General features: G+C 32.5%; 1 non-coding gene across 1 annotated transcript; it reads right to left on the minus strand.

Annotated features, from left to right (window-relative positions):
- Positions 1 to 697: 697 nt before the first annotated feature.
- Positions 698 to 994, minus strand: LOC146881737 (signal recognition particle RNA). The gene has a single exon (XR_014986842.1).
- Positions 995 to 10,999: the final 10,005 nt, after the last annotated feature.

The raw sequence follows: 10,999 nt of genomic DNA on the forward strand, positions 1-10,999 counted from the left end.
GCCAATACAACCTTCACCTCAACCTTGACAAGTGTGTATTCGGCATCGACCGTGGTAAATTTCTTGGGTTTATGTTGACCCAACGCAGCATAGAGGCCAATCCCGAAAAATGCAAGGCAATTATCGAGATGCGCAGTCCCGCTACCATCAAAGAGGTCCAACGCCTCATAGGCCGCCCCACAGCCATTTCCCGCTTCCTACCCAAACTGGCTGAACAAACCCAACCCATAGTCCAACTCCTAATGAAATCCACCCGGTTCACGAGGACTGACGATTGTGGGATTGGTTATCCAAGAAATAGATCTAGAATAGTGACAAATAACAATACTGTAGAATTCATAACTCTTAAACATTTTAATATCATGTCATTGTACAAAATTCAGTTTAATTTTTACTAGCATATGTAAACTGAAAAAAATACTCATTCAAACATATCAAACGATATTTCCTTACTTTTTTTTTAATTATTACATCTCAAATTTAAAAGGTTGTTAAATCTATAAAAGTGATACATTAATACTCCAAAACAGTGTATAGAATATATAAAAGTATAAGTAACTACATCACATTGAAACAATTTGAAGAAAAATAATATTTTGGTTAGAAAAAGAAAGTTTGTCAGTATTAGTACAAAAGTGGACTTTAGTATACTTTGTGTATATCATAAACAGGCAATAATAGAGTATAAAAATTGGAAAAAGGTGATGGTCCAAGCAAGTGAGGCTGCCTAGGTATTTTTTCGGAGGGTGGTTGCAACAGCTTGTTATCCCTCCACTGTTGGGAGGTAGCTGCTCTGTGAAACCAGCCTCACGCAGTACCCTCTTGTTTAAGAGAGATGGGACCTATGCCTTCACACAAGTCCCATCACCCAACTCTCAACTTGGAATGGGCAAGCCAACTTTTGGCATCCACAACTCCAACCAGGGAGCCTCAAAGTTGTTCCATCACCTTCGTGCCCCCACTTGGGTTACAAACTCTTGTTACTTAGCTCGGCGAGAACACAACCTTTTCATCCACTATATAAAGTTTCTTTTCTTTCACATTCCACACAATGTGGGACTTTTACATTACATTGCATAAATGGGAAACTATACCAATCCTTATAAAAAAATATGGTTCAAATGCACTAACACACATTCACAACCTTGTATCTCTCTTTACATTTTTTAACATAGGCATGTTACCATCTTTGTTTCTCTCTTTACATTTTTTAACAAAGGCATGTTACCATCTTTGTTTCTCTCTTTCCCTCTTGTTTCATACTGTCAATGCTCTTATAAATTGCTATCTTTTTGTCAAGTTTTAAATTAAATTGACATTTAGGTTGTCAATCAAATATTTTCGAAATATATTTTGTATTAATTGATTTCTTAAAGATGAATTATAAAATACAAATACGTGTTTCCAAATTCTTTTATATTAAACTTCCATCTTTTTGAATGATAAAATAGATAGTTCATTTAAATTTAAGTAAAGTGATTTTAGATTTTTTATTTTATGTTAAATATTTGTTATCTATTATTATAGTCAATTATTCTGAAGAAAAACAACGTATCGTCTAATACTTTCACTAAAACAATCTATTAATAGTCGATTATTTTAAATAAAAATTGAACCAGTTCAATCAAATTTGATATTATATATAATCTTTTATTGATTCATTTTATCTTTCACATATAAACTCAAAAATAATCATTCAAACATATTAAATTTAAGAAGAAAATGTTGTTAAATCTATCGACCTTTATATTTCAAAATAATTTACATGTGTATAAAAATATAGGTAAAGATAACATATTAAAAAAAAATTAAGATAATAACATTGTAGTTAGAATTGACTTATAAAATTGGACTTTAGTATAGTTTATGTATATCAGACTATTTACTTTATATAAAATCTACAGAAAAAACATTATTTACACTACATAAAAGGTAACTTTTTGGTGATTAAATAAACGGTTAAAAATATGTTAATTTTTTTAACCGTTACATTTGTTTTATATTAGTTTTAAATTGGTATGCATGTAGTTAAAATTGTGATTTGGATGAGATTTTTCTCAAAATTTGTTTCTATTCTTGTGCAACTAAAATATCTTCTGCTTGATTTTCTGTAGGATGGGATATATACATAGATCTACATAAGTTTGAATTCTCAAAAGATTATTGTCCAAGAGTGGTGATTAATTGACATCACAAATGACAAAAAAACATTGATTTAACACTATAAATTAATTGTATTTTATTTTTTAATTTAAAATTTATAATATGTATTATTATAATATTGAAGAGAGTGTGAAATGAATGTAGTTTTTAGATGAGTTTGAAAGTAGTGTTTTTCGTTATCGAAAGTGGTATTTAGTTGAAGAATAGATTGTGCTTGTTCTGAAATATTATGATGGTGAATATTCATAGTTTATACACTAAGGCAATTTGACAGGAGTATTAAATTTAAAAATTTTAACTTTATATATGGATTAGTATTAACATGTCCTTGTAAGTTGTTGAAATAAAAAGCATGGATCATATCCCCGGCCTCGTCAACCACCGAACTCCGTACACCAGTGCAGTAAAGACTTTCTGTTCCGGTTATTTTCCACATTTTGTCTCGGATCTGGAACCGAGGCATATTGGGACGAGGCTAAAAGGTATACCTTTTTGACCTCGGTTATCACCCAAAGCCATAGACCCAATTTTATGTCTCGGGTCACTTAGGATCGAAGCCATAGGTGATAATTTTTTTTTAATTCAAATTTTCGCAGGCCACCATGGCAGACTGAACCTCACCCTTTTGCTCACTCATGGCTGCTGCAGAGTTATCACAGCCACCACTGAACTTTTCGATGATCCGATGAATCCAAACATGCAATTAAGGTGGACACTAACTAGTGAATGATAAATTCTCAAATCATGATCACGAACCCAAACTCCCTCTAGAGTACCAAAACAAACTTGTTGAAAACAACGGCAAGGGTATCAAAAAAAATTGAAAGGATCCTCCAAGAAGAACTTCAACTGTGCAGCCCTTTTAGCAGTGGAGAACCTCACAATAGGTGCCCTTGACATGCAATCCCTCAAAACAACACTGCTGGCCCCACCAGATGCATATATGGCTTTGCACCCTTGATTGGTGCTAGCAACAAGGCACCCCTCCGTGGTGGCCATCGGCACCGTGTACTCGAACCCGTCCAGCAGCAACGGCCCCGCCACCCCCACAGGAATCTGCACGTATCCCACCGGCAAATCCGCCAGCACGCTGTCCAACACCCTCCCCGCCTCCATCACCACCATTAAAGCCTCGTTCTTTCCCTCACTATTGTGTTCCTCGTCACCACCGCCGCCATCATGACCTGTGTCCGTGACCACCACAATGCCCACCATTGTGTCCTCCGAAGGATCCGCCGACAGAAGCTCCTATTGTGGAGCACAGAGGGAAAAAGTGATCCGCGCGGCGGCGCGGGATGCGGACGGTGAAGGAGGAAGAAAGGGAAAGTGAAGGAAGGGCTCGTGCTCGCGGAGAGAGAGAGAGAGTGGAATTAGAGAGGCGCTGGCGCGGGGAGGAAGAAGGGTTCACGAATTTCGAACCCTAAATAAACCCTATGGCTTCGGTTGTTAGAGGAACTGAAGCCATTGACCCCCTTTTGGCACCGGGTCTCCTTGGACCGAGGCCTATACCCCTGACTTCCAGCCACTTTTTGGCTTCGGGTCCTACTAGACCGAGGCCTATACCCCTCTTTGGCACCGATTTTGAGCGAACCGGGGCCTATACCCCTTTTTGGCTTCGGGTATTTGGAGAACCGAGGCCTAAAACTTGGCTCTAATTGCAAAAATACCACCGCACCATTATATGCTTCAGTTTTTGGCCAACCGAGGCATATAAGGCGAGGTAAAATGGGAATTCTGCACTAGTGGTACCGGAGGAGATACCACTTTTCTTCAAGTGAGAAGCAGGCTACCACCATAAGCACCACTCTGAGTCTAATATTACAAGTGCCACCACCTTTTACACTCCTGTTTGTATTACAAGCTATAACGACCTAGCTTAGCAATCCCTCTTGTAAGTCAAAGGCTTATAAGCCCTCTATCTTCCGTTAACTCTTCAATGTGGGACTTCAAAAAGAAAGAAGAGGTATGCAGTGGCGGATCTTGACCAAGAGTTTTGGAGGGGTCAGAATAATATAATTTTTTCATCATTTGATTGGACCATTAGTATAACACTTTAAAAAATGACTCTTCTATAAACAATTGGATCGTTAGATTGGATTATTAGTATAATGCTTTAAATACTTTAGAAGATGTGAAGAAATATAATTTAACTTGTTTTCATTTTCACGTGTAGCTTCCCTTTTACTACTTCTACAAAATAAATTCATTATTTTATTCTTCATCTATATGCTTTTTTTTAAATATATTAAAAAATAATTTATCATAATCTAATAAAATATTGAGCGACATAAGTATTAGAAGAAAAATATATTATAATCAAGTCACAATTAAAAATCGGTTATAAAAAAACACATAATACATGATTTTTTTCTTCTATAATCATAAAAGGTTCATGAGATAAAAAATAATTTTAATAACTATTAAAGTAATATTTCATCATTAAATAAGACAAGAGGGAGTTACATTTTGTTTCTTCGAGAAATGAAGGAAACAGATGAGAAATGAGAGCAAACATAATGAGTATGTGTCTAACTTCATTTTTCTTAAAAAAAAACATATGATAGTGAGAGATGAGTACAATTTTGTTAAAATTTTAAAAGGCAATGACAAAAGAAAATAAAAAATATTTTAATAAATGTTTGATTTAATTACTCTTTTGGTTACGGTTTTCAAAAATGTAAGTTGATCTTCCAATTCTTTTAGTTTCAATTTAGTGACAATTTGATATTTTTAGACGAAAACAGATACTAGAAGACTAATTAAACCTAAATATATTTTTTTATTATTTATTATTTATTAACATTAACTATTGTATTTTATAAAATAAATAAAGAGACACAATTTAATTATCATCAATTTCTAAAATATACTATTTATAATTTTAAAAATTTCAAAATTTTTAAAAATTAAAAAAATGGATATATAATTTTGAAAAAAATCAAAAATATTTGGGGGGGCCTAGGCCCATCCCTGCTTCTATGAGGCTCCACCTATGGAGGTATGGTACTTGGCTACGTTTTCGATTTGAGTGTTTTGAGATGTTGGAGAAACAACCATTAAAGCAGGGACAAATCATTCATAGGGCAGGGAGGGGCCATGCCACCCCCCCCCCCCCAAATATTTTTTATTTTTTTTTAAATTATATGTATGTTTTTGAAATTTTTTAAAATTATATTTATATTTTTGAAATTATTTTAAATTCTATATATTTTTAAAAATTATATGTAGTATATTTTAGAAATTAATGGAAATTAAATTGTGTGACTTTTTATTTTTTTTTATAAAACACAACCTTTAATCTTAACAAAGTTGGTCATGTAGTGTTTTTTAGTCTCAATTTGGTTTCGATTTTTGAAAAAGTTGATGCAATTTGGTTATTTTCATTAAATTTTTTGAAGCGAATCAAAAGAGTTTTGATACACTTGGGTTATGTTAATTGCACCAACAAAACAAAACATCCTTATTAATCGTTTCAATTTTCAACAAATTGAGACTAAAAAAACATTAGACAACCAACTAGACATTTTTGGACAATAAAGAAACAAAAAATATCATTAAACCAAATATTTATTAAGATATTTTTTATTTCTTTCTCATTGTCTTTCTAATTTTTCACAAATTGTATCATCTCTCATTCTCATATGTTTTCTTTTTTCTTTTTGAAGAAAAAAAAATTAGACACACTCATTTTTTTTTTTGATTTCTCATTTGTTTCTTTCTTTCTTAAAAAAAGAAGGTAACTCTCTATCGTCTTCCCTGATAATAAAATATTAGTTGAAGAGTTATTAACATGATTTTTTTTATCTTACAAGCCTTTTGCAAATTCATTTTTTTATGAATATATAAGATAAAATTTGTATTCTAATATTATTTTGAAAAAAAAATATTTATATAGATAGGAAAATAAAATAATAGATTTATTTATTTTTAAATGATTAAAGGAAAGCTATTCATGAAGATAAAAACAGATACATTCCACTTCTTCATATATTTTAAAATATTATACTAATAATCTAATCTAATGATCCAATTGTTTAGTTTAAAGAATTATTTTTTGAAACATTATACTAATAATCTAGTTTAATTATAAAAAAATTATATTATTTTGGGCCTTCCAAAATTTTTAGTCAAGATCCGTCACGTCACTGCATTAAAGAATATGTCCTGTCCATAAAACAAATACTTTCAAAACCAAGTTTCTGTTCTGCAGAGGATGGTGAGATGAGATATATTTGAGGGAGTTTCAACACTTTTTCTTTCTTCACTATGTCTCATCGATTACATGCACTTCGTTTGACATTTCATTGCAATGAGAAGGACATGAACCTACGTACTCCCTAATAACTTCAAACAATGAGACACAGATCCTTCAGAGGTGCTCTCTTCGTCGTTTCGGAAATCATCAGATTGCTGTCATTCATTTCCATAAGCACTTTGAAATGTTTAGTTTTACTATATTATGTTCATATTCTCTGTGTTTTTAGTTTTGATTGACTATTCTCTTACCTTTTGAATTCTTATCCTCCAGTTATACAGATTTTAGTGAAATTAACTTGGAAATAAATTATTTGCTGTTTGAGAAAGATATTTTTAAGATGAGTTTAGAAGATCTTCCGAGCATTATATTTTGAAATGTATTTAATGATTTGATCTTAACGTTAACTTCTTGTTTATATGATGTATAGCTTTTTATGTGTATATATGATCAATTATTTACGAAAACAACAAGTTGAACTCATGAGTTTGAGTGTTTAGATATTTAGGAGAAACAACCACTATAGAATTAGTCCTGTCTAAAAACAAAAGTTTTGACAAGTTTCTGTTCTCTGTTATGGAGGATCGTGAGATTAGATCTAAACTAACAAAAGGTTAGAATCGTACTTATATCTAACAAAAGATATGGAAAACTAAATATAAGTACGATTCTAACCTTTTGTTAGTTTTGATTCACTATTGTCTTTCCTTTTGATTTCTTATCCTCTACTTATACAGATTTTAGTAAAATTAACTTGGAAAGAAATCATTTCTTGTTTGAGAAAGATATTTTTAAAAGAATGCTTCCTGTTTTCATTTGTCAAATAGGTTCATTGGCCAAATGACAAAACTTATCAAAAGATTTATCTAACAAAGTGTTAAAGTTCTTCACAAATGTTTTTAATAAAAACACTGTCAACAAGTTCTTTTGGATAAAAGAAATTCTCTATGAAAAAGGGGCTTGTGCTTCTCAACTAAGGTGAATCATTGTAAAATGTTTTCCTGTAATTTATTCTCATATGTTAAATTAAAATTAAAATATTATTCTAAATAGTTTAAAATTGAATAAGTGCAAATATTATAAAAAATATATACACAAAAAACATATTATTAAATATATCTTCATGATAATGCTAAATGTAAAGGATATTTCTTCACGTTGGACATGAGGAATGTAATCTTCACACTGTGGTGAAGTAAAAAACCTTTATTAATTAAGTTCCTAAATTTCCAAAAAACAAATTAAGTTCCTAAGCTCGATCAATTGTGGTCATTCATTCTCTTATCTTTCTGCACTAATCTATAACAATATATAAAGGGGATTCCCCTTTTTGTGTCCACTTTTCAAAATACCGATTTTACCCTTTAAATATAATAATTTATTAAATTTTTAAAAATTGATCGTTATTTTTACAAATTTTTTATAAAATCGGATGTCTATGCTTCTTCTCTTCTTCTTTATCAATGGTTATTCTTTTATCTGTTCTGATATATTTCACTTTATTTTTATCTGTTCTGATATATTTCTTCTTTATTTTTAACTTAATAACATTATAATATTATCACCTACTAATATAATATCACGCATATTTAAAAAGTACATACACACAGGCGCGATAGCGCCTGTGTTACGCTAGTAATATCAATGTAAATTAAAAAATATAAAACGGTAAAGAAAATATTGTTAAAATGTCAGAAGTTGGATTTGAATCCACGTCCTCTTTCAAAGACCAAAACTTGAGTCTAGCGCCTTAGACCACTCGGCCATCCTGACACAAATGCAAGTCTCAAGCCTAGCTTGTATATACTATATTTATATATTTAATAAAGCTATATAAAAAAGTACGTGTAATTAACCCTTAACCCTAAAAGGAATATGCATTCAAATAGAAAAATTCCTCTCATGCTTTAACTGTTCGTATGATGTGTTTTCTTCACATATCGGACATGCTCTATGACATCTCACACTATAACCTGACAATTTTCCATATGTAGGAAAATTATTGATTGTACAAAATAATATGGCATGCATTTGGAAAGGTACATTAGCAAACCCATCAAAAAATTCAACCCCATTATCCCATAACTTCATGTCCTTAATCAATGGACTCGATATCATCATAGATAACATCGTGTACTTTATCTTCATACATAAACTTGGAGGCAAGTTATAAATCACTAACAAAACGGGTCATGAACTATGATTGGTACTTAAATTCCCATAAGGATTCGTTCCATCTGAAGCTAGTCCAAGTCTCAAATTTCTTGATTCATTTTTGAATGTAGGAAATTCTTTATCAATGTTCTTCCATTGCATATAATCTGCAGGATGACGAACTAGTCCATCACATTTCCGCTCATCAGCATGTCATCTAAGGTTTCTAGCATCATTTGGATTCGTAAACATACATTTAAACCTTGGAATTATTGGTAGATACCAAACTGCCTTCGAAGGAGGGTCGTGCTTTGTGACCTCATCACTATTCTCTTTGTCACTATCTTTGTATTTTCTATATAAAATACAACCATTAAGACATGCATGAATCTTTTCATATTCCATATCCATTGGACAAAGTATCTTTTTTGCCTCATACATTAGATCAGGTAGTGTATTACTTTCAGGAAGCATTTCTTTCAACAACTGAAGCAATTTTGTGAAGCTTTTATCATTCCATCCATTTAATACCTTCAAATTTATCAACCTTAACACTGATGATAACCGTGTGAAGTTAGGTGAACCAGCGTACAACGGGGTCTCTGCATTTGTAGTCATATTTTCCTACATAGCTTTAGCAAATGTTTGTACTCCAACATCATGAATCATTTCCTTTAATCTATTCTCCATTGTCGAGTCCACAAATTCATGTGTTTCAGCCACAGTTGGTGTAAGATTCGCTAAATTTAATTAAATAAATAAATAATTAATTAATAAATGTGGGTAGGAGGAGCCTTTATAACATTAAATGTTAATTAATGTGATGTAGAAAAGTATTAGCTAAAATGGTTGAAAGTACTTGGTTATGTGAGAGGACTTGGGTTCAAGTCCTATGTGTGCCATATATGTGATATTTACTTGATTATTATTTTAATAATATGATGGATCATGATGAGTGATAATATAATCCTAGAATCTTAAGAGTGAAACTTTGGTAGTGATTGAGGCAAAGGAACTGAATTGGGAGAGAGCAAAAAGGGAGGCCATTGGCGATAAAAGAAACTCTCAAAAGTCCACTTTTAAGCAATGGAAAAAAGGTTAGGGGAGCTGAACCACATTCTATTTATGTTTTATGTGTAACTGTATGAATTATAGCATGTATATGTATGATCATTCCTCTTTTGCATTGAAATTCGTTTTTCTAAAATTTTTCCAAAAATCGCCTGGCGGGCGATGAACTGCCGTCAGGCGACTCATATATTTTGTGTGGTTTTTTGGGTTCCTGCTAAGGAACCGCCTGACGGTAAGCAACGTGCCGCCAAGCGACACAAGCCTAATCCACCCAGTTTATAGGTTTTTTCATGAACTACCTGGCGATGATGAATACCCGCCAAGCGATCTGAGGATAGTGACTCAATTTTGTAGTTTTACTGGTTATGGAATGATTTTGATGGGGAAAAAGGGATATTCTAACTATTGGTGAATGATTAGATGCCAGGTATCGTCGAATTTCATGTGATTGGGGGTTAAATTGAAAGGAAATTGTAGGAACATCGGTTTAGGGTTTAAGAAATTGGGGGTTTTCAAGTTGATAAGGATTAAGGTGTGAATTGAAGTTGGGTACCTGTAGGCACTCTTCCGAATTGATATTTCCTAGCGTGGGATGTACAATTGGCTGTTAAATTATGAAAATCATTAGAGGAACGCGTTTTGGAAATGTTGGGGAGTGAAAAATTGTCGCCAGGCGACATGCGTGGACCAGCAAAGGGATGGTTGACTTGACAGGGGCAGATTGGCTTGCAGTGTGGAATGGTATTGGGTAGTGAACCTGATCAGGAGGAAAAATATATATAGTGGAGTTAGTTGGATTTTGGAAAGGGACTCATGACTTGTGAGGTTAAGAGTGGGAAGCCATAGGTAAGATCTAAGTGATTGAAATGAATTGGACAATAAAATGACTGAACTACCGCAAGAGTGAATTTACTTGAGCGAGACATTGTGTTCCTAATGGTTATAGAAAGTTTATTATTAACCTAAGGTTGAATGTTGTTAAGGATTACTAATAACATGAATTAAATGGGGATTCTTTGATGTGATAATTATGTTGATGGGCAGGCACAATAGACACTCATAATAGGCAAAGAAATGACAATTAAACTGGTTAAGTGTCAATTAATTTGTGTTCAGCTTAGAGGGAGGTTGCATTCTTAAAGGGAATTGAAGGATATTGTAAGACCCGTGGGATTTAATTAATTAAATAGATAATTAATTAATAAATGCGGGTGGGAAAATAATTATGAAAAGCATGACGTGGAAAAGTACTAACTCAAGTGGTTGAGAGTACTTTCATTGTGTGAAAGGACTTGGGTTCGAATCCTATGTATGCCATTTTTGAGTTATTATTCGTTAATATTTTTAATATATGTT

Source organism: Vigna unguiculata, chromosome 11, assembly GCF_037176805.1.
Source record: "Vigna unguiculata cultivar grain cowpea cultivar isolate G323 ecotype 2 chromosome 11, ASM3717680v1, whole genome shotgun sequence".
Classification (NCBI taxonomy): Eukaryota; Viridiplantae; Streptophyta; class Magnoliopsida; order Fabales; family Fabaceae; genus Vigna; species Vigna unguiculata.